The 20,690-nt window shown below is 44.2% G+C and overlaps 1 pseudogene across 1 annotated transcript; it reads left to right on the top strand.

Moving 5' to 3' along the window:
* The first annotated feature begins 1,223 nt into the window (after positions 1–1,223).
* LOC149453504 (uncharacterized) lies at positions 1,224–17,426 on the top strand (annotated as a pseudogene). Its single transcript, XR_016314690.1, has 4 exons — positions 1,224–1,334; positions 1,516–1,658; positions 2,084–2,269; positions 15,901–17,426. The product of XR_016314690.1 is annotated as an uncharacterized LOC149453504 (transcript).
* The last annotated feature ends 3,264 nt before the right edge of the window (positions 17,427–20,690 follow it).

Here is a 20,690-nt window from a genome sequence, read left to right as displayed (position 1 = left end):
CCCTAGGCGTGGTCGTCCTGTAAAAATGACTGCAAGAGCACAGCGCAGAATGCTGCATGAGGTAAAGAAGAATCCCAGAGTGTCAGCTAAAGACCTACAGAAATCTCTGGCACATGCTTACATTTTTGTTGACACATCTACAATAAGGAAAACATTAAACAAGAATGGAGTACATGGGAGGACACCACGGAGGAAGCCATTGCTGTCCAAAAAGAATATTGCAGCACGTTTGAAGTTTGCAAAAGAGCACCTGGATGTTCCACAGCACTACTGGCAAAATATACTGTGGACAGATGAAACCAAGATTGAGTTGTTTGGGAGGAACACACAACACTATGTGTGGAGAAAAAAAGGCACAGCACACCAACATCAAAACCTCTTCCCCACTGTAAAACATGGCGTAGGGAGCATCATGGTTTGGGGCTGCTTTGCTGCCTCAGGGCCTGGACGGATTGTTGTCATTGATGGGAAAATGAATTCCAGAGTTTATCAAGACATTTTGCAGGAAAACGTACGACCATCTGTCCGCCAACTGAAGCTCCACAGAGGATGGGTGATGCAACAGGACAATGACCCAAAGCATACAAGTAATTCAACAAAACAATGGCTGCAACAGCACAGAATACACCTTCTGGAGTGGCCCAGTCAGAGTCCTGACCTCAATCCGATTGAAATGCTGTGGCATGACCTTAAGAGCGATTCACACCAGACATCCCAAGAATATTGCTAGACTGAAACAGTTTTGTGAAGAGGAGTGGTCCAAAATTACTCCAGATCGTTGTGCAGGTCTGATCTGCAACTACAGGAAACGTTTGGTTGAGGTTATTGCTGCCAAAGGAGGGTCAACCAGTTATTAAGTCCAAAGGTTCACATACTTTTTCCTCCCTGCACTGTGAATGTTTACATGTTATGTACAATTAAACCATGGCAACATCTAATGTTTGTGTAGTATTATGTTCAGCAGACTGTGTTCTTCTATTGTTGTGACTTAGATGACGTTCAGAGCACATTTTATGCCCAATTCATGCAAAACTCCACGTAATCCCAAGGAGTTCACATACTTTTTCTTGCAACTGTATGTATGTATATATATATATATATATATAGAGGGCGGGCGAGTACTCATCAGAACAACAGCATGCAGTACACAAAGACTGCCGCTAGGTGGAAACGTCAGGTAACGATGTCAACACTTACTGATTAGAAGAGAGCGCCGGAAGTAGGAAGAACGCATGTGGACCGCTAAACCCGGAAGCCCGCTGGAACGCATAAACAGGAAGTAGCTTATCAAGCAGGAGGAATTCATTGTGGAATCAGCTGTTCCCTGTTTGGCTGTAAGTAGTAAACAATGACAGCTGTGTGTATGATATATGGGGCCCTTTGCTGTCGTTTATAACCATTTCATACCACAGGCTCACGCCTGTTATATTCCTGGCAGAATTTTGTTGTGGTCTGTTATTATGTTCTTCTAAATGGTGGTATTTATACTAATTTCTATGAACATTTGGGCTGCAGGTAGCAGGCCGCACACAGACGCCAGGCGGTGGTGACAGCGAGATGCGCTAAACGATTGGCTAAGGATGGACACAGAGCAAAGTCACATGATGGACAGGATATTACACCTCACCCTGGAGATCGTTTAACTGCTGACCGGAGAGGTGAGGAGGATTCTGGGAGGTCACATGACATCACTCTTGGATCTATTAATAAAACATACCTGACTGGAGAGGTGAGGAGGATTCTGGGAGGTCACATGACATCACTCTTAGATCTATTATTAAAACACAGACCTGACCGGAGAGGTGAGGAGGGTTCTGGGAGGTCACATGACATCACTCGTAGAGCTATTAATAAAACACAGAGCTGATCAGAGAGGTGAGGAGGATTCTGGGAGGTCACATGACATCACTCTTAGATTTATTAATAAAACAGACCTGACGAGAGGGGAGGGGGATTCTGGGAGATCACATGACATCACTAATTTCTATTAATAAAACACAGACCTGACTGGAGAGTTGAGGAGGATTTTGGGAGGTCACATGACATCACTCTTATCTTTCTTTCGTATTTTCCTTCTATGTAGAAATGTGCGGTGGTGAAGATGGTGTCTATTGAGAGTCTCTTACAAGGGATGTATCCATCCATGTTGGGAGGAAGGAGCAAAGTCCCACCATGGAGCCTCCTCCTCAATCTTGGACATCCAAGAGGAACAACAACAAGAAGATTCTAGAAATCACCCAGAAGATCATTGACCTCCTGACAGGAGGAGGTGAGTGGTGCCGGGAATTCTGGGACATTCTCTAGTAACAGACAAGGGATGTGTCTGGATGGTGACTGTATCATTGTGTGTGTCAGGTTCCTATAAGGTGTCAGGGTGTCACTGTCTTTTTCTCCATGAAGGCGTTATTGGAAGAGTGCAGATCTATCAAGAAGAAGACCACCATGGAGGATCAGCAGACCCTCATGAAAGGTTGTCGCTAGCCCCTGGCTATCTGTCTTGATCAGTCTGTTTGAAGGTATGGACGTCCAGAAGACTAACTTCACCTAAGTAATAGACAAGTGCACACAGTGTAGGTGAAATTAATCTACATTTTTTATTAGTGGGAAGAGGATTAATATAACGAAAAAGAAAGGTGGGGGGCACAGAGTATCTGGGAAAAACTTAATTCTCAGTAATTGATTGGCTGAATACAAATACAAGCATTTACGTCAATCCTGAATAATGATGAGAAGCAAAATTTTACTTTCCCAGGAATAAGGAATGTCTATAATATTACATAAAAACTTATCTGCTACATACAATAGAATCTGGCTAGATACTTTTCAAGGCTGTGAACATGATCTTTCTCAGGCATTGTAATTAGTTATAAGTAACAAACAATTATTTACTCATGGGACAGAAATATTTGACATTTAATTGTATCATAACAGAAACAGGTGCTTGTTAATACAAAGAAATAGTTGGATACTTTCACCGTCTCTACCAAGGCTAAGCTAAGATAAAAGATAGAAGAATTTTGTGAGTATAGTTCTGTAATACATAACTGACATAGCATATTTTCATTAACTCATTCTGGTTATAATACAAAACAATTAATCAACATGGAATATAAAATGGAGTGGGGAAGAACAAAATGACAGACCTAAAAGACATACATTTCCCTTCAATCCCCTCTTATAATCATTATTTACATATATGATTTTAATTTCCCCTTATACAACATAGTTCTTTTTCTGCTTCTCTCTGTATTTGGCTAGATAACTATTGTACTCTTTGGGTTTTGGGTTCAGTGGGGCAGTTTGTTCTTGGATTTTTTCCTCGTACATAGTCATATCTATACCTTTGTTCATAAGCTTCTTTATACAGGGAATCACACAGCACACTATCAGGGCTATAAGTATCAGGGTGACTACAATAATCACTCCTATTTGTGCTAGCATCTGCTTCCATCCCTTGAGCCATCCAAAATATTGATCCCATGGATCAGTGATCCCTGAATTCCTTTTCAACTCTTCCGACAGATCAGACAGTTTTTTTATAGCCATAGTGACCTTGCCATTTGGCCCAGTGTTGTCTGGGATGTAGGTACAACAAGTACCTGTTCCTTTTATCATTGCACACACACCACCCTTTTCTGCAAGCATCATATCTAAGACCATACGATTTTGAAAGGTCATGGTGGAATCAGCCTGCAACTGCTCCGCTATCCCCTTCAATGCATCCCTGGTGCAGTTGACAAACCTCTGCTGATTGTAATATATATAATTTATCCAATCAACATTCTTGTTGACGGTGATGATTGGAATGATTGACTCAAAACCTGCTTTGACCTGGTCCCTGGCCTTAAACTCATCTGGGACCCCTCTTAGAACCCCTATGGCGTCTATATACACATGTGGGTCAAAACTACCCATCGGGTCCTCCCTCTTGTACCTCTGAGTACCTCCTGTTACATCTTCAGGGATCTCAGAAGGAATTTCACTAAAAATATGCAGGGGCATAATAGCTTTGGCCAAAGCACACTCACCAGACCACTCCTTCTCCAATCTAGACCTGATCATACCATCACCACAAATCCAGTAGATATCGCCTAAAGATTGTGTCTGATTCTGTAAAAGCCTAGATGAAATGTTGCTGTATGTGTGACAAAAACCTTTTGTAAAATTTGCAAAACTTCTTTTTCTTGCCAATCCTCTATAGCAGGTATAATTCCCTGGGTAAATTTGCAAACCTTCGCCTGGTTTGGGGTTTTTTGTAACTATGGGATACTTTGCTTTCCAGGTTTCACAGGAAGCATTCTTGTCATGTGTTCCTGTAAAAAGACTTAGAAAACATTCTTCAACATCTTCAGGAAGGTTTAGTGGCACTGTTCCCACATGGGGTCTGGCTGCTCCACAGACATAACAATTAGACTTGTTGTACTGCAGGGCACTGTACCTCATCCATTCTAACCAAAGATTTACATCTGAAAATCCCGTCTCCGCTGCTACGGTATCTTCGAAAGAAGGATCAGCAATGGCAATCATATCCCTAATAGTACTGATACGTGGCTTCAGGGGATTGTAATCATTGTTATTATGCATGTCTTGTATCCTAAATTTTCCCCTTGTGCCTGATATACCTCCTCCCCAGTATAACCCAAATACATACATTCCCGAATCACTAGGGCTGGGATTTTCTATGGTAAGCGTATATTTGGCATTGGGCTTGGTAAGAGTCATTCTGTTTATGAGGGATTTTCCGTTCTTGTCCTTCTTATTTATGGCTGTGTCAGGTTTGTATCCCCAGTCAGTTCCTATGTTCCATCCCACTGCTCCCCAATAATCACAGTTACTCCCCCAATAATCATCAGTTACACAAATGTAACCTATTCCCTCCCTCTTATGCGCCCTTTTCCTGCTACTCTCTTCATCCCCTTTTCCTGTTAGGTCGTCATAGGTAAAAGAAAAGGTAGCAACATAGGTATTAGAAGAGTCAAACCACAATGTAATAATCTTCCCCTCTCTGGTTATGGCAACCTTTGGTTTCTGTGCTGGTACATTGGTTTCTCTTTTGGTCCTAGTGTGTATTGGGTGTGCGTTTTCTGAGGTGTTTTTATCAAATGTGTGTTTTTCTGAGGTGTTTTTAGCATTGTTGTTGTGACCACATATAACCTGAACAGCACCCAAATCCTCTGGGGAGTATATACAGTTAGTCACTGTCCATATTGGGGTAAACACTAAAAATGTAATCAGTCCCAGCAGAATCCATAGTTTGCCAGAGTCCTTGGCTAACAGAATGCTCATCTTGATTATTTTCAGAGACTTTGTTACCGGCTTCACTCACTCTTCGAGGATTTGTATCACCTGCTTCACCTCCTTTAATAAACAGCACCTTGTCCTGTTCGAGGTCAGGGCTTTCTGCCCCCGTTAGTACCTCCTTTTCTTGATTGTCCTGTTCGAGGTCAGGGCTTTCTGCCCCCGTTAGTACCTCCTTTCCTGTTTCCCTTGGGTCTGGTCCTGGGCCTTTCTCGACCAGCTTCGCTCTGGAAGCATGGATCCAGGTGGGGCTATGTTCAGTGAGGACTGCTGTTCTGGTTACTGCTACGACCGTAGTTTCTGGTCCATAGGCGAAATCCTGCTGTTTCTTGTTTCTCGTCAGTTGTTTTACGACAATACGATCTCCGGCCTGGAACGGGTGGGTATTTTCCTGTGGAAAAGACGGGAGCTTGCGGATAACATCGTTCTCAGTTTTTATCAATATTTCAATAAGCTTCCTTACATATTCATCTCTGATATTATCATAGTTGTCTCCTGTCATGAATATATCCCTGGCCCAGGGGGTAGGGAATGGTCTTCCCATAAGGATTTCAAAAGGTGAGTATCCTGTAGTCTTGTTTGGTGTCATCCTAATTTCTGCCAATATAGCTGGGAGATACCTTTTCCAGTCATTATATGTGCCTCCTGTTGCCTTCCTTAACTTATCCTTGATAGTCCTATTCATCCTTTCCACTATCCCTGAACTCTGTGGGTGATATGGGATGTGAAATTTCCACTCAATCCGCAAAGATCTGGCCAGCTCCTTGCAGATCTTGGAGGTGAAAGCTGGACCCTGATCTGAATTGATCTGTAATGGCACTCCCCATCTAGGTATTATTTCCTGTGTGAGCAATCTAGCCACGGTTTTGGCATCTTCTCTTTTTGTGGGGTACATTTCTGGCCATCGGGAAAACACATCTGTGACTACACAAGCTGGTTGTTGTCCTCCCTTTGGTTGGGGTATGTGTGTAAAGTCAATTTGAAGATGTGTAAAAGGTGTTGTGGGGTAAGGCAGATGTTGATGCATGGCTTTATTTGGGTTGTTTGGGTTACTTCTGATACATGTGATGCATCTTTTCACATAATCTTGTACTAACTCCGCCACTTCTGTGATATAAATATCTTTTTGAAGTTGTTTTAGGGTTGCCTTCCATCCTATATGTCCTATCCCATGGTATTGTGCAATGTATATCGGGGCGCTACACCGTGGGATGCATGGTTTCCCCTCTTTGCAGATTAATCCAGTCTTTGGATTCTTCTGTAAAATAGGATAGCACCAGTCTTTGAGCTCCTCTGTGGAAGCTGACTGCTGCAAGGTTGTGATCAATTGGGAATCATCTGGGAGGATGGGGCATAGAGTGGGCATCTGTAGTAAAGCAAGTTGCTGTTGAGCCGCCTTTTTTGCTTCATAATCTGCTAGAGCGTTACCTTTTGTTATATCATCGTCCCCTTTGGTATGTGCTCTGCAGTGTATGACAGCAAGTTCTTTGGGAAGTGTGAGAACCTTGAGCAAATTGGCTATTAGTTGGGAATGGGCAATCTTTTTCCCATCAGCTCCTATGTAGCCTCTGAGAGACCATAATACACCATGGTCATACACTGTTCCATAGGCATATTTGGAATCCGTGTAAATAGTGACAGACTGGTCTTTGTACAGTTCACATGCTCTAGTGAGAGCAATCAATTCAGCAGCCTGGGCTGATTGAAAAGGGATTGGTTTTGCTTCTATAACGGTGTTAGGGAGTTTAACTACAGCATAGCCAGCATGGTAAGTGTTATCGTTGGGCCTAGTGCAGGAGCCATCTACGAAAACAACATCAGCATTTGGGATTGGAAACTTTGATAAATCCAGTCTGGGTGAAGTATTAGCCTCAATGGATTTGAGGCAGTCATGAGCCTCGGGTTCCAGATCGTTTGACGATTTGAGACCCAACAGTGCGTTTAGGATCATTGCTGGACCTGAATTGTTTGCGCTATACTTGATATGCAACATGGGGTTGCTCATCAAAATGACCTCATATCCGCTGAGTCGTTGGGCAGACATGTGTTGTGTGTGTATACCCTTAAGAAGAGTAACTACATCATGTGAAGTATGAAGTTCGGTGGGGTGGCCTAATGTGAGAACAGTTGACATTTCCACTATCATAGCACATGTCGCTAACGCCCGCAAACATGAGGGGAGTCCCTGGACTTGGAGAGGCATGACCTTTGAAAAATAAGCTACAGGCCGTAGCTTGCCACCGTGTTCTTGTGCCAGCACGCCCGCCATGGTTTTACAATTTTCTCTAGCATACACATGAAATACAAGTTTGTAGTCTGGGAGTCCTAAACCAGGGCTGACAATCATAGACCTTTTTAAAGTTTGAAAAGCTTGTAACATTTCATTAGACCAGTGTATGGTGTCTGGGGCATCTTTCAGGGTGGCTTGTCTTAAAATGGTGTCATAATAGGAGCAGTCAGCGATCCACTGCCTACAGTAGTTTATCATTCCAAGAAAGGACAGCATTTCCTTCTTAGTTTGTGGGGTGACCAGGCCAAAGATGGCATGGATGCGCTCAGGACTGATTCTCCTTTGACCTTTTGTGAAGACACAGCCCAAATACTGTACTTGTCCCTTACACCACTGCAACTTTTGCTTAGACACTTTGTGACCACACTTCCATAACCATAACATCAGTGATTCACTATCTGATTGGCAGGACTCCCATGACTTACTACAGACCATCAAGTTATCGACGTACTGTAGTACTACCGAACCTTGGGGGGGTTGCCAGGGCCTTAGAGTGGACTGTAAAACAATGCTATATACCACGGGACTGTCCACAAAGCCTTGTGGAATTCTGCACCAGGTCAGTTGGCGCCGCCCATCAAGGGAAAAAGCAAAAATGGGTCTTGTCTCCTTGTCAACTGGGACACTGAAAAAGGCGTTTTTAAGATCAATTACAGTAAATACTGCTGTGTCATGTGTTATGCGAGTGAGAAGGGCATTTAGATCTGGTACTATGGGGGCTATAGGCTGCACCAGGTCATTAACCGCTCTCAGATCTTGTACAAATCGGTATGTACCATTGGGTTTCTTTACCGGGTTCACAGGGGTATTATAGGGAGAGATAATCTCTTCTAGAATACCTTCCTGTAAGAACCTCTCAACCATTGGGGTGATACCTTCAATTTTCTCTTGTGACAGGGAATATTGTTTTTGAAACACTGGGGCCACATTTGGTTTTAAGGTTACCCTGTATGGGGTACAGGAGATTAGACCGGTGTCAAACTCTTCTGTAGCCCATAATTCTTCTGGGAGATCCTGGAAAGCCAAGATCTCGGGTAGGGCTTCCTGATGTTTGCCTCTGGGGATTGAGATGGGTAACAGTGGAGATTCTGCCTGTAATCCCCCACCATGTGGGGAGACTGAAATGGAAAGACTTAATTTGTCAAAGAGGTCTCTCCCTAGTAGATTTACAGGACACCCTGGTATGATCCTGAACACATGTTTGGTTACCACATCTCCTGCATCTGTTGTAATGATGAGTGGTCTTGTGCAGTAAGTTTTTGTTGGTATCCCATTTATACCCACAGAAGGCTCCGACTTTCCTCTAGGACCATCATAGTGTTCTTCAGATATCACACTAGTGGTTGCCCCAGAATCAATGAGAAATGGAATGGAGGATCCATTGATGTTGAGAACAATCAAGGGAGCCTCCCTCCAACTGTCAGTGATCTGAGGAAAAGTCGGGATACCAGCCTCCGGGCCCCTTCAGAAACGTGAGGTTTGGTGGTTATTCCAATCTATGGGGAACTGGGGTGGTGCTGGCTTTTGTGTGATTGTTGCGCTTTCATTCCTAGGTTGTTGTTTCTTATTGGGTTGTGGACAGTTTCTGGCCCAATGTCCTGGCCTGCCACAGTTATAGCAAACCTGTGGGTCTTGGACCGGTGAGAAATCTAAGTTGCGGTGAGTTTGGGGTTGTTGGTATTTATTAGGGGCGCTTCTACCTGTCTGTCCTCCCCTTCTACCTCTTCCACGGGGATGGTTTCCTCTCTGTGGTGCGAGGATATTGTCGTAGTTATGTGTAGAGGGCGTTGTTTTCTTGATGTCAAAGCATCCTGCAGCTTCTCTATCATAAAGTTGTTTCTGAAAATCATCTAGTGTATCGGATGTCCATGAGGGAATCATTTGCCTGATTGGGACCGTCAAGTGTGGCAGGGTATTACTGATCCATGTTGAAATCAGGAGGCTGGCATTATTAGTCTTCTCCAGTCCCGCTTCCTGAGTCCAACAGGCATCAAATCTCCTCCAGAATTCAGTAAGGGTCTCAGAGCCCTTCTGTTTACAGGCTATAGCAGTGGAAAGGGAGGATCTGGTTTTAAAGATCTCCGTCATATGGTCAATAATCTCCTGCCACATGGTTTCTTGTCCCTCTGGGGTGTTAAGGGCATAGGTAGAGGCTGTGGGATAGGGAACAATGGGATTAGCATTGGGGTCACCCATTTGAATGTTGTTAATGGAGGGTACCTTTGTCCAATCCCATCCAGAGTGTGTCCCTACAACTCCGTCTATGATTAACCGCATGTCCTCTTGAGTGTAATTTCTCCCCCTACATTGCTTTCTTTAAATAAGTAATGGTGCCCTGTGGTGCCGTGTTTGGTTTGGGACAGTGTTTCACTATTTTATTAATGTCCTCGATTTCGATTGGTTTCTTTAAGAGTTGCTCCCCAACCGTCATAAACGGCAGGTGTGTTGCTTCATTACTCTTGCTAGTATTCCTACCTGTCCTTCGTGGTAATTCTATCTTTAAAACGGACCGTCTTGGGGTGGCTTTGGACTGCGTGGAGTCAGGTTGTGTCTCATGTCTCGAGGGAGGAGGACCTTCCTCCTCGTCAGATTCCTGTTCTGGGTGGTCATGAGTTGTTGTGTCTGCTATGACGGGTGAACCGTCTGCTCCGGGAACGTCTTGTCTTTGGTCAGGCACCGTGGGAACAGTGGGTGGTGGGGGTAATAGGGTGGCACTAGTCATCATAAGTTCATCTATGTCCTTTTGTGATAAAGAGGGATAGATGTGTTTATATGGAGGAGGTTTGTTGGGCTTAATATTTGCTGTCAATTTATTTTGTAGTTCGTGAAACTTAACCTGACTATTTTTGTTTTTCACTTTCTGTCCCTTATCAGTTGTCTCATACCAGTGTGGAGCATATGTTAACCAATTTAGTCCTCCTTCTTCCATATAATTATGGTCCCATTGAGGGTCGGGACCAAAATATGGCCATGCCTCCTCATCTCCTAAACACAGCCCCTTTACCATATCCATATGGAAGGAATCATTTGCCCCGTTCCTAGGGAAAGGACTACAACTTCCCATGGACTCAGTCCATTCGGAAAGATTATCTACAAAAGGGTTAATGAGGAAATAGTCCGTGCCACAGACACGAGCTATGTAGTCCTTGCATGTCTCTTCAGCTTGAGGAGGGGGGTGGGAAATTGATTTAGATTTACCACCTCCCATATTGGTCCTACAAAATTGTTAAATGACTTGATAAAAAATCGTAAATCTCCTAAAGTTCGCCCAATAAAATCGTTATGTATTAAAAAGGAAAAATTATGTTTATAAAGGTACTGTCTTTTACAGTACTGTTTTGGATTATCTATAGTAGGAGACGCTTGGTGTATGTTGTAAGGGTCAACGGAAATGTGTCTGATTATGTGTTCTCCTACATCTACCCCGGTATGTTGGATCAATACACCACACATATGTGAGATCTAGTGGAATGCTCACAGTGCTCAGCTGCCACCGCAGTTTTCACTTTGGTGCGCCTTCCATAAACGTGAGCTAGTCACAGTGGTACTTCAGCCGTGCTGACAGTATGGAGCGGGTCGAGTGACACGTGACCACTTATCACTCTCAACAAAGGATAGACAGTAAGAACTTAAATATTGACTCTATTTCAATAACTTCGACCCGTTCACTTACCAACCGGGTTCACTTATTTGCATAAACAAATTATCTTATACGCTATGCATTTGATAATAGAAGCAAAGAAAAGAAAGTTGGTTACCCTCAACAGACTCGTTAAGACTCTGTAATTATACCTAGACCCTGTCTAGGTATTTTAAATGTAGACCCCGTCTACAGAAATCACCTTTCCTTATCTGAGTCTCCCTGAGACTCAATGAAGTATTCCCAGAATACTCCTGTCACAGTTCAGAGATCGAGAGTTTAGTCAGAGCCCACGGACAGCCGGACAGACAGACAAATTTTGTTTATCTTACCGGGTGACCGCAAACGGGTTGACCTCCCGATCTCGGTGGGACCTCCAATTGAAAGGTTGTCGCTAGCCCCTGGCTATCTGTCTTGATCAGTCTGTTTGAAGGTATGGACGTCCAGAAGACTAACTTCACCTAAGTAATAGACAAGTGCACACAGTGTAGGTGAAATTAATCTACATTTTTTATTAGTGGGAAGAGGATTAATATAACAAAAAAGAAAGGTGGGGGGCACAGAGTATCTGGGAAAAACTTAATTCTCAGTAATTGATTGGCTGAATACAAATACAAGCATTTACGTCAATCCTGAATAATGATGAGAAGCAAAATTTAACTTTCCCAGGAATAAGGAATGTCTATAATATTACATAAAAACTTATCTGCTACATACAATAGAATCTGGCTAGATACTTGTCAAGGCTGTGAACATGATCTTTCTCAGGCATTGTAATTAGTTATAAGTAACAAACAATTATTTTCTCATGGGACAGAAATATTTGACATTTAATTGTATCATAACAGAAACAGGTGCTTGTTAATACAAAGAAATAGTTGGATACTTTCACCGTCTCTACCAAGGCTAAGCTAAGATAAAAGATAGAAGAATTTTGTGAGTATAGTTCTGTAATACATAACTGACATAGCATATTTTCATTAACTCATTCTGGTTATAATACAAAACAATTAGTCAACATGGAATATAAAATGGAGTGGGGAAGAACAAAATGACAGACCTAAAAGACATACATTTCCCTTCACCTCACATCATCTGGTACGGTGTCATTTGTTCTTTCTTATCTCTATAGAAGAAGGAAACAAAACTCTAGGCCTTTCTTGCCTAGCGGGAATAATGTACTTCCTCTGCCCTAACATAAGGCATCTCAGGAGGCTTTGGATAAAAGGTGCAAATGTGGGGCTGGCTGTCTCTTCCTTGTTCTTGTTTCCAGTCCCCTTATGATGTGATCCATCATATGCACGTCATTAGGGGCCAGCTGGAAAAATCTACAAGAAACAGCTGCCTCCCTATGACATAGTGTGGCGGCACTGGACGGTAGAACAGCACTTGCTTTTCTGGATGTTTGAGGATAACCGACTTATACAAGGAAAGGAGGGGGAATAACATGGGGGGGGGGGTGAAGTTCCTATTAACCACTTCAAGTCTGGACACTTTCACCCCCTTTCAAGCCCAGGCCAATTTTCAGCTTTCAGCGCTATCACACTTTGAATGACAATTGCGTGGTCATGCAACACTGTACCATATTCATTTTTTAGCATTTTTTTTAGACAGATAAAGCTTTATTTTGGTGGTATTTATTCACCACTGGGATTTTAATTTTTTTTGCTATATAAATGAAAATGTCCAAAAATTTTGAAAAAAAGTGTTTTTCTTATAAAATTTTGAAAATAAATAATCTTTCTTCATAAATCTCGGCCACAATTTATTCAGTTATATTTTTAGTAAAAAAAAAAAATAACCCAAATTAGTTTATAACCAAAAATTATAATTCTTCTAAAATTTGTTTTACATTTTTATTTAATTTGTTTTTATTATTATTATTTATTTTATTTTTTTTACATACTGTCACCCTAGCAGTACAGTGTCACCATAGTGACACTGTAGTACTTGTGGGGGGTGATGAAGATTTTTTTTATTTTTTTTCACACTGATTGCTTTTACACCCATAAAGGCTGTAAAAACAATAATTTCTCCTTCTCTCTGGCTGCATTCTTGCAGCCATTGAGAAATACTGTGAGAGCTGTGATTGGTCACAGTTTGTCACCTGGTACAAGGCTGTTGTGAATAGCCATGTACCATGTGACCTCTATGATCATTAACAGATTTCACACATAGTAAGCAATGATGTCAGAAGTGACATCTTGCTTACACCTATTCATGTGATCACTGATTGCACAGAGGTCCCACACAGCGATCGGTGTTCCACTGTGTCCTCCTGCCTGCAGACTGTAGAGAAGGTCTTTTCCTATGTGTGGAAGCAGTGGTCTCTCTGCAGAGGCCCAACAAAGCTGCTTCCTGCTGATTGGTCCGCTCTAGCTCTGATTCGGCATTGAGGGTGTCAGACTTCTGTAAAGAGACCTCTACTTCCACGCAGAGAGCAAGGATCCTTCTCTGCAGCATGCTGGCAGGGGTGTTTTTCTGCTTGGGCTGTGGCTGCTTTTTTAGAAACAAAACTGTTAGACTTTGCCTATCTTTCATTGTGATACACTTGCGATGCATTCAGCTGGTTAAAACTGAAAGTTCAGCTGTTGTGTTTTGATTAATTAAAGGTGAGTTCAATATGTAATCTTTACAAAATAGAAATTACTGACTTAAAGTGTTACTACACCCACAACAGTAAAATCAGTCTGTAGATGCAGTAAAGCATGCTTGTTATACTCGCTGTAGAACCTAAAGGGTTAATCCTCTGCATTGTGTAAAATGCTGTTTGATCCTGTCTTCTCTGATTCCTCCCCTTCTTCCAGTGCCCCCCTCTTATCTCCTGATTATTATTATTATAATAGAGTATTTATTTAGCGCCAAAGGGTTTGCTCAGCGCTGTACATTAGAATGGGGGACAAGAAATGAGACAATACAGTAGCAAAACAATACACGAGGGTTAGAGGGCCCTGCCCTTTCGCGCTTACAATCTAGGAGATAAGACATATTGTGTGGAGACACTCTGCACATGCTCAGTTTAGTGTGTATTGCTAGAGAGTTTTTTCTTTCTTCGGAGAGTGCATGTGATCAGCACAGGGCCAATCAGCACTGTCCAGACAGAGGTCAGGGGTTCTGCATCCTCCTAAAGCAAAATGAAAACTCCTACAAGCTTTAATCAGTGCTCTACTGGACACTGATAGAAGTCACAAGATCGCTATATACTGCTGATGAGAAAAGGGATTTAGCAGTTTATATTTACTAAAATAATTGCATTTCCATGTTCTGTGTACTGTGGGAGACCGGATATTGTGAATGCGGGGTCCGGGGAGACCGGATATAGTGAATGCGGGGTCCGGGGAGACCGGATATAGTGAATGCGGGGTCCGGGGAGAGCGGATATAGTGAATGCGGGGTCCGGGGAAGGCGGATATAGTGAATGCGGGGTCCTGGGAGAGAGAATATAGTGAATGCGGGGTCCGGGGAGAGCGGATATAGTGAATGCGGGGTCTGTGGAGGGCGGATATAGTGAATGCGGGGTCCGGGGAGAGCGGATATATAGTGAATGCTGGGTCCAGGGTGAGCGGATATAGTGAATGCGGGGTCCGGGGAGAGCGGATATAGTGAATGCTGGGTCCGGGGAGAGCGGATATAGTGAATGCGGGGTCCGGGGAGAGCGAATATAGTGAATGCGGGGTCCGGGGAGAGCGAATATAGTGAATGCAGGGTCCGGGGAGAGCGAATATAGTGAATGCGGGGTCCGAGGAGAGCACATATAGTGAATGCGGGTTCAGGGTTTAGTAACACTTTAATTTTCACCCACAATTTGTATCCTCTTTTTATAAAACATACAGTGCCTTGAGTATTCGTGGATATGACCTTTAGGGCTGGTGTTAGTTACTGCACATGCTCTTTTAGAATGTTATTTGAAGAACTTGGCATCTCTAGGCAGTACTTGGGTCGTTGATTTGCATCCACACCACGGCACCACCTGCCTGAAGTTTGCATGTTCTTCCTGTGCCTGCGTGGGTTTCCTTCGGGTACTGCGGTTTCCTCCCACACTCCAAGACATGCTGGTAGGTTAATTGGCTCCTGTCTAAACTGGCCCTAGTATGTGTAGGTATGAATGTGATTTAGGGACCTTAGATTGTACACCCCTTGAGGGTTAGGGACTGATGTGAATGTACAATATATATGTAAAGTGCTTTGTAAATTGACGGTGCTCTATAAGTACCTGTAATAAATACATAAAATTAAAAAGCCGTCCTGCGGATGTAGCAGTTAGAGGGAAGAGACAAACCGTTTTTCATCTATATTATGTGTAAATTGACAGCGCTATATAAGTACCTGACATAAATAAAAATAAAATCTCTTTTTAGATGTGCATGCTCTTTCCTGCTGGCCACTAGATGCTGCAGAATTTAGCTGCACAATCTGCTGATCAGTTGCCTAATTCCACTTTAATAGAGTGATCAGCAGATTGCACGGCTAAAGTCTTCAGCACCCATTGGCCAACAGGGAGCAGCATGCATGTCTAAAGGCTGCTGTGAGTGTTCTCACTGGGTACTAAAAGAGGTTAAAACATTTTTAATGGCATGGTGAACAGGTGAAGTTGTTGGGGGGGGGTAGTTTTGGCATTTCTCAGAAGAGAGCGAGAGAAGTCCTATCACTGAAATGTCTTTATATTCCTCAGATTTATGTGGAAAGGACGAGATGATCCAGACCTCCAGCACTCCAAAGGAGGAATCGGATCCTGCTGAGGAGCACAATCTGTATGAGGAAGGGGTTCAGGTGAAGGTAGACTGCAGGATGGTGAGTGTTAAGGAAGAAGACCTCTTGGATGGGGACTGCTGGACCCCCAGAGCTCTACCATCTGCTAAGGCTTTGGAGGACACGCCTCAAAATGCAGGCGTCTATGACACAGACCAACTGCCTATGTTAAAGAGACAGACTCTACATCGCCCCCTATATTAAAGAAAATAACTTTGGAAGACAAAGAAGAGACTCTGGAACAAAATGCATGGATGAGCTTTAGATCGAATATTAGGACGGTGAGGGGAGGAGCTGGAAATTCAATAAGAAGTGGAGGTGGAAATGAACGAACAGCTCATCCAGCTTCCCCGCTCCAGCCCCTATCACAGAGCACCGGCGTGATAATCTACAGCTGTGACGGGTGCAAGAAAATCTTTACCGGCTACTCCAACTTCCTCCACCACCGGTCGACCCGCCGGGGGCCTCCTCCCCTTTTCTGCACGGAGTGCGGCAAGTTCTTCCTCGGGAGGGAGCAGCTGGTGAGACACCGGCGAATCCACACGGGGCCGAAACGTTACACCTGCCTGGAGTGCGAGAAGACGTTCCGGATGAAGTCTCAGCTCGTCGTACACCGGCGCGTTCACACGGGAGAGAAGCCGTTCGCTTGCGACAACTGTGGGAGGGGCTTCACCCGTTGGCAGCTGCTGGACAGCCACAAAGTGATCCATTCTGAGGAGAGGCCGTTCGCCTGCTCTGAGTGCCAGATGATCTTTTCCCGCACCTCATCATCCACCGGAGGATCCATTCCGGGAGAAGCCGTATTCCTGTTCGGAGTGCAACAGGTGTTTTCGTACCAGGTCGGCGCTGATCGCTCACCAGCTGACTGATACCAAGGAACGGCCCTATCATTGCTCGGTGTGCGGGAAGTGTTATACCCATAGCTCACACCTGGTGGTCCACCAGAGATCCTATTCTGGAGAGAAGCCATATTGCTGTCTGGAGTGCGGGAAGTCCATTGCCCACAAGTCGGGACTGGTCAGACACCATCAAATTCATACCAGGCAGCGGACTGAAGATGGAACCTCCATCAAAGACTTTTCCCAGGTTCACATGAGAGATGGCTCCGGCCATCTGCAGGAAACACGAGACTGAAAGACCCCTTCCAGAGGCCAGGTGCAGGTGATCCTCCCCACCAGCCAAGGGCACTAGAGCAGGTCGGAGCCGCACTGATTTCTAAAGTAGTCCATGCGCTACTTTTGGTACGATTCACATAGACGTCGGTGTCAGATGTCTTGCAAATTGCACTTCAAATCGGCGTGTCATCAGACTTTTGAAATTGTTCGACTTCACTGTAAGTCACACAATTTCAGTTAGGATCGGTGTGACCCGGGGTGTTAGTGTCAAACCTTAGCATTTGAAAATGTTTTCATCATATCTAAATGCAAAATAAAATGTAATAAATATAAAGGAGTGTTTGTGGCGTTTTTGATCCTTAAGCAAGGGGTAACTCCTTTTTTTTTTATTTCTTTATTTGCAAAGTTTTGGATACACCGTATGAGCCAAAACACATCAAGGCAACCCACCTGATTATTGTATTTGGCTATTTAACCACCTCCCGCCCACCATATAAGGAAATGACGGGCGCCCGAGCGGTTCTCTCGTTCTGGGAGGATGTCATATGATGTCCTCCCACTGTAACCCCCAGGGCCATGCGGCGATCGGTAGTGCGCTGAGTCCCTCGGACGCAGCGTATCACTGATCAACAGAGCCGAAGAAGTCGGCTCTGTCATGTGATCAGCTGTGTCCAATCACAGCTGATCGCATGTAAATAGGGAAATGCTGGTTATCGGCATTCCTCTCCTCACGAGCTGACAAAGGAGAAGAGAGCCGGTACTTGGCATTCCTGAGAGGGGACATGTACACTGATCATCAGTGTAGCCCCAGCAGTGTCACCTGTCAGTGCCCATCAATGCCAGCTGTCAGTGCTCATCAGTGGCACCTGCCAGTGCCCATCAGTGCCACATATCAGTGCCTACCAGTGCACATCAATGCCACATATCAGTGCCCATCTGAGCTGCCTATCAGTGCTTGTCAGTGCTGCCTATCAGTGCGCATCAGTGCCACCTATCAGTGCCCATCAGTGCTGCCTATCAGTGCCTCCTAACAGTACCAATCAGTGCCATATGAGTGCTGCCTTTCAGTGCCCATCAGTGATGCCTGTCAATGCCCATCAGTGCCACCTACCAGTGCCTTCTCATCAGTGCCGCCTATCAGTGCAAAATTTTATAACAAAAACTAAGAAAAAACAGTTTTTTTTTAATTTTCAGTTTTTGGTTTGTTTAGCAAAAAATAAAAAACCCAGAGGTGATTAAATACCACCAAAATAAAGCTCTATCTGTCACAAAAAAATGCTAAAAATGTCATGGGTACAGTGTTGCATGACCATGCAATTGTCATTCAAAGTGCAACAGCGCTGAAAGCTGATAATTGGCTTGGGCAGGAAGGAGGTATAGTGCCCCGTAGGCAAGGGGTTAAAGGGACACATACAGGGAAAAGTGATGGCGTCTCTGGAAAGGGTTTTGCTGACTCCTGTCTTCTCACCTTACCAATGTTTCTCCTCCCACAGCCGGCATTATAAGGAGTGGTGCTGGCAACCCAGGGGAGCGGTATTGCAGTTCGTCCTGTTGTGTGACAGTGTTCGGGCCTCACAATTGGCTGCTAGACCTGAGCACGGTCATGTGGGAAGGGGGGGGGGCCGGGGAAGAGGGTCACTTGCTCCTCCATACATAGAAGTACTGGATATTTTAGAAAACTGCACAGATGGAGGAAGCAGCACTGGAATTCTGGAAAGGGAAGCAGAAGGAGTGTGGCAAACTTGCTCATCCTTGTTGGAGCGGAGTCCCCCTTTACACTCTCTTTTTCGTGTTCTGTCTGTGTATTTGAGGTCTTCCTGGGATCCTCACATCCCCCCTGCATTCCTGTGAGGCAGACTTTATCTCCTGGCAGATGAGGTGGAACACTCTAAGATATTAGAAGTGGAGACACGCTGTCTACAAAGGTGTCATTTTTATCACCCAAAACTATGTAAGCCCACTCATTATCAAACCGACCAGAATAAGTGCACAGTCCTGAGGTCAACTGTATGGTTCATATCACGGGATATGAAGCTAGTAATTTAGTGTAGAGTTTCCCAATGACCACTCCCAAGTCAGAGCCCCCCTCCCCTTTTGAGAGGGACCTTTAAGACTTTTAACTGAGTTAGAGAGACTCTGACACACACAGAGATCTCCGAGGTAACATCGTAACAGAGGAGATCAAAGAACCTTTCGGCTCACAACTTGAATTTGCTAAAACCAGGCAAGGCAAGTAACTTACCCTGTATTTCCTCGCTATTCTATGTTTGCTGTGTCTTTATATATATATATATATATTTTTGTGATATCTCTTTGTACATATTTATTTTGCATCCAACGCTTTTAGTAATAAATCTTTCTTTCTGAAAGTGTTAAACTGTTTCTAAGCGCTTACTTGCAATTCACGAATCCCTGCCTTTGAAGAGACGCTACTGTGGTTATATTTCTGTATAGCAGGTCCGCGGGCCGTGCTATATAGATCAATATTTCAATCATTATAGTGTATATTTGGTAACAGGAGTTTCCCAGTCTCCGACAAAAGTGGTGGTGGCAGTAGAGGGTTAGTGGTGTAATTAACCCAACCCAGTAACAAGCGCATTCAGGCTGCAGGCACCGATTGTGGCCCATTAGCTGGGCAATCTCTGTGTAGGGTGCAGCTGGGTGGGGCCTTGTTACGCGCGTCACACCGCGGTTTTGGATCGGCCGGCCCTTCGGTCACAAGTTTGGTGAGAAGGTCTGGGGTCTGACGCCGTGGGCGTGACGTATTACTGTTAGTCGCGGCTGTGCGATTGTCGCCTGTTGGTGGCGGCGGCCACGGGTCGTGACAAGGAGGTTTGGCTCTTTTCAGAGACTTGCATTGGTAAAAGGACAGCGTCTCTTTAATGAAGGTGCGTAGAACGATAGACACTACCCCCATATAATGAAATACTGTATTCATTTTTAAAAACCTCAGACATGAAATATGAACAAAGTACATCCCTCTATAGCGTGTACTTGTCTCAATCCAGAGCACTAAGTGTCATTTCTGTCCACTGCCTCCTTTTCCTCTGCTATCAGCATGAATCACTTATCACAAGTTTTTTTTTCTGACACCAAGGGAAAAAAAAAAGTGACAGGGGACACAGCCTGTGATTGACAGCTAAAGCTCTGTTCCTGTTTTGCTGTGTGAAAGGAGGAGGTGTGTCTATTCTCTCCAATCAGCTCTCAGAGTTCTCTTCACTGAGCTCTGCAGAATGTAACGTCAGCTCTTCTACCCCTGCTTTCTGAAAGATCAGACAAGCTGTATAAATTCTGGACTTGGAGGGGCTGAAACAGGTACAACTTATGTAGGAGGATTTGTTTCATCTCTGTGTATCACCTGAGGCCGGTCGCTGTGTATGTGTAAGGGTTTACAACCTACTTTAATCTTGTCTTGCAGCCAGTGTGTTTGGTTTTCGAGCAGAGTGGTTAAGGGTGGACCCTATTCTAGACATTTCCTCTCTTCCTGTGACGTTCATACATGAACTGACGCTGCGTGACCCGGCTGAATTGATTTTGCTGCAGTAGAGGAAGCTGAGGTTTGGACCTGGCGGTGCTGCCTGACAAAGATTTTTGGATT

Source organism: Staurois parvus, unplaced genomic scaffold (genome assembly GCF_062004578.1).
Source record: "Staurois parvus isolate SC_StPar_1 unplaced genomic scaffold, SC_StPar_1.0 ptg000449l, whole genome shotgun sequence".
In the NCBI taxonomy this organism is placed as follows: Eukaryota; Metazoa; Chordata; class Amphibia; order Anura; family Ranidae; genus Staurois; species Staurois parvus.
Note: the sequence above shows the minus strand (reverse complement) of the source record. Positions and strands in the feature narration are given on the sequence as shown.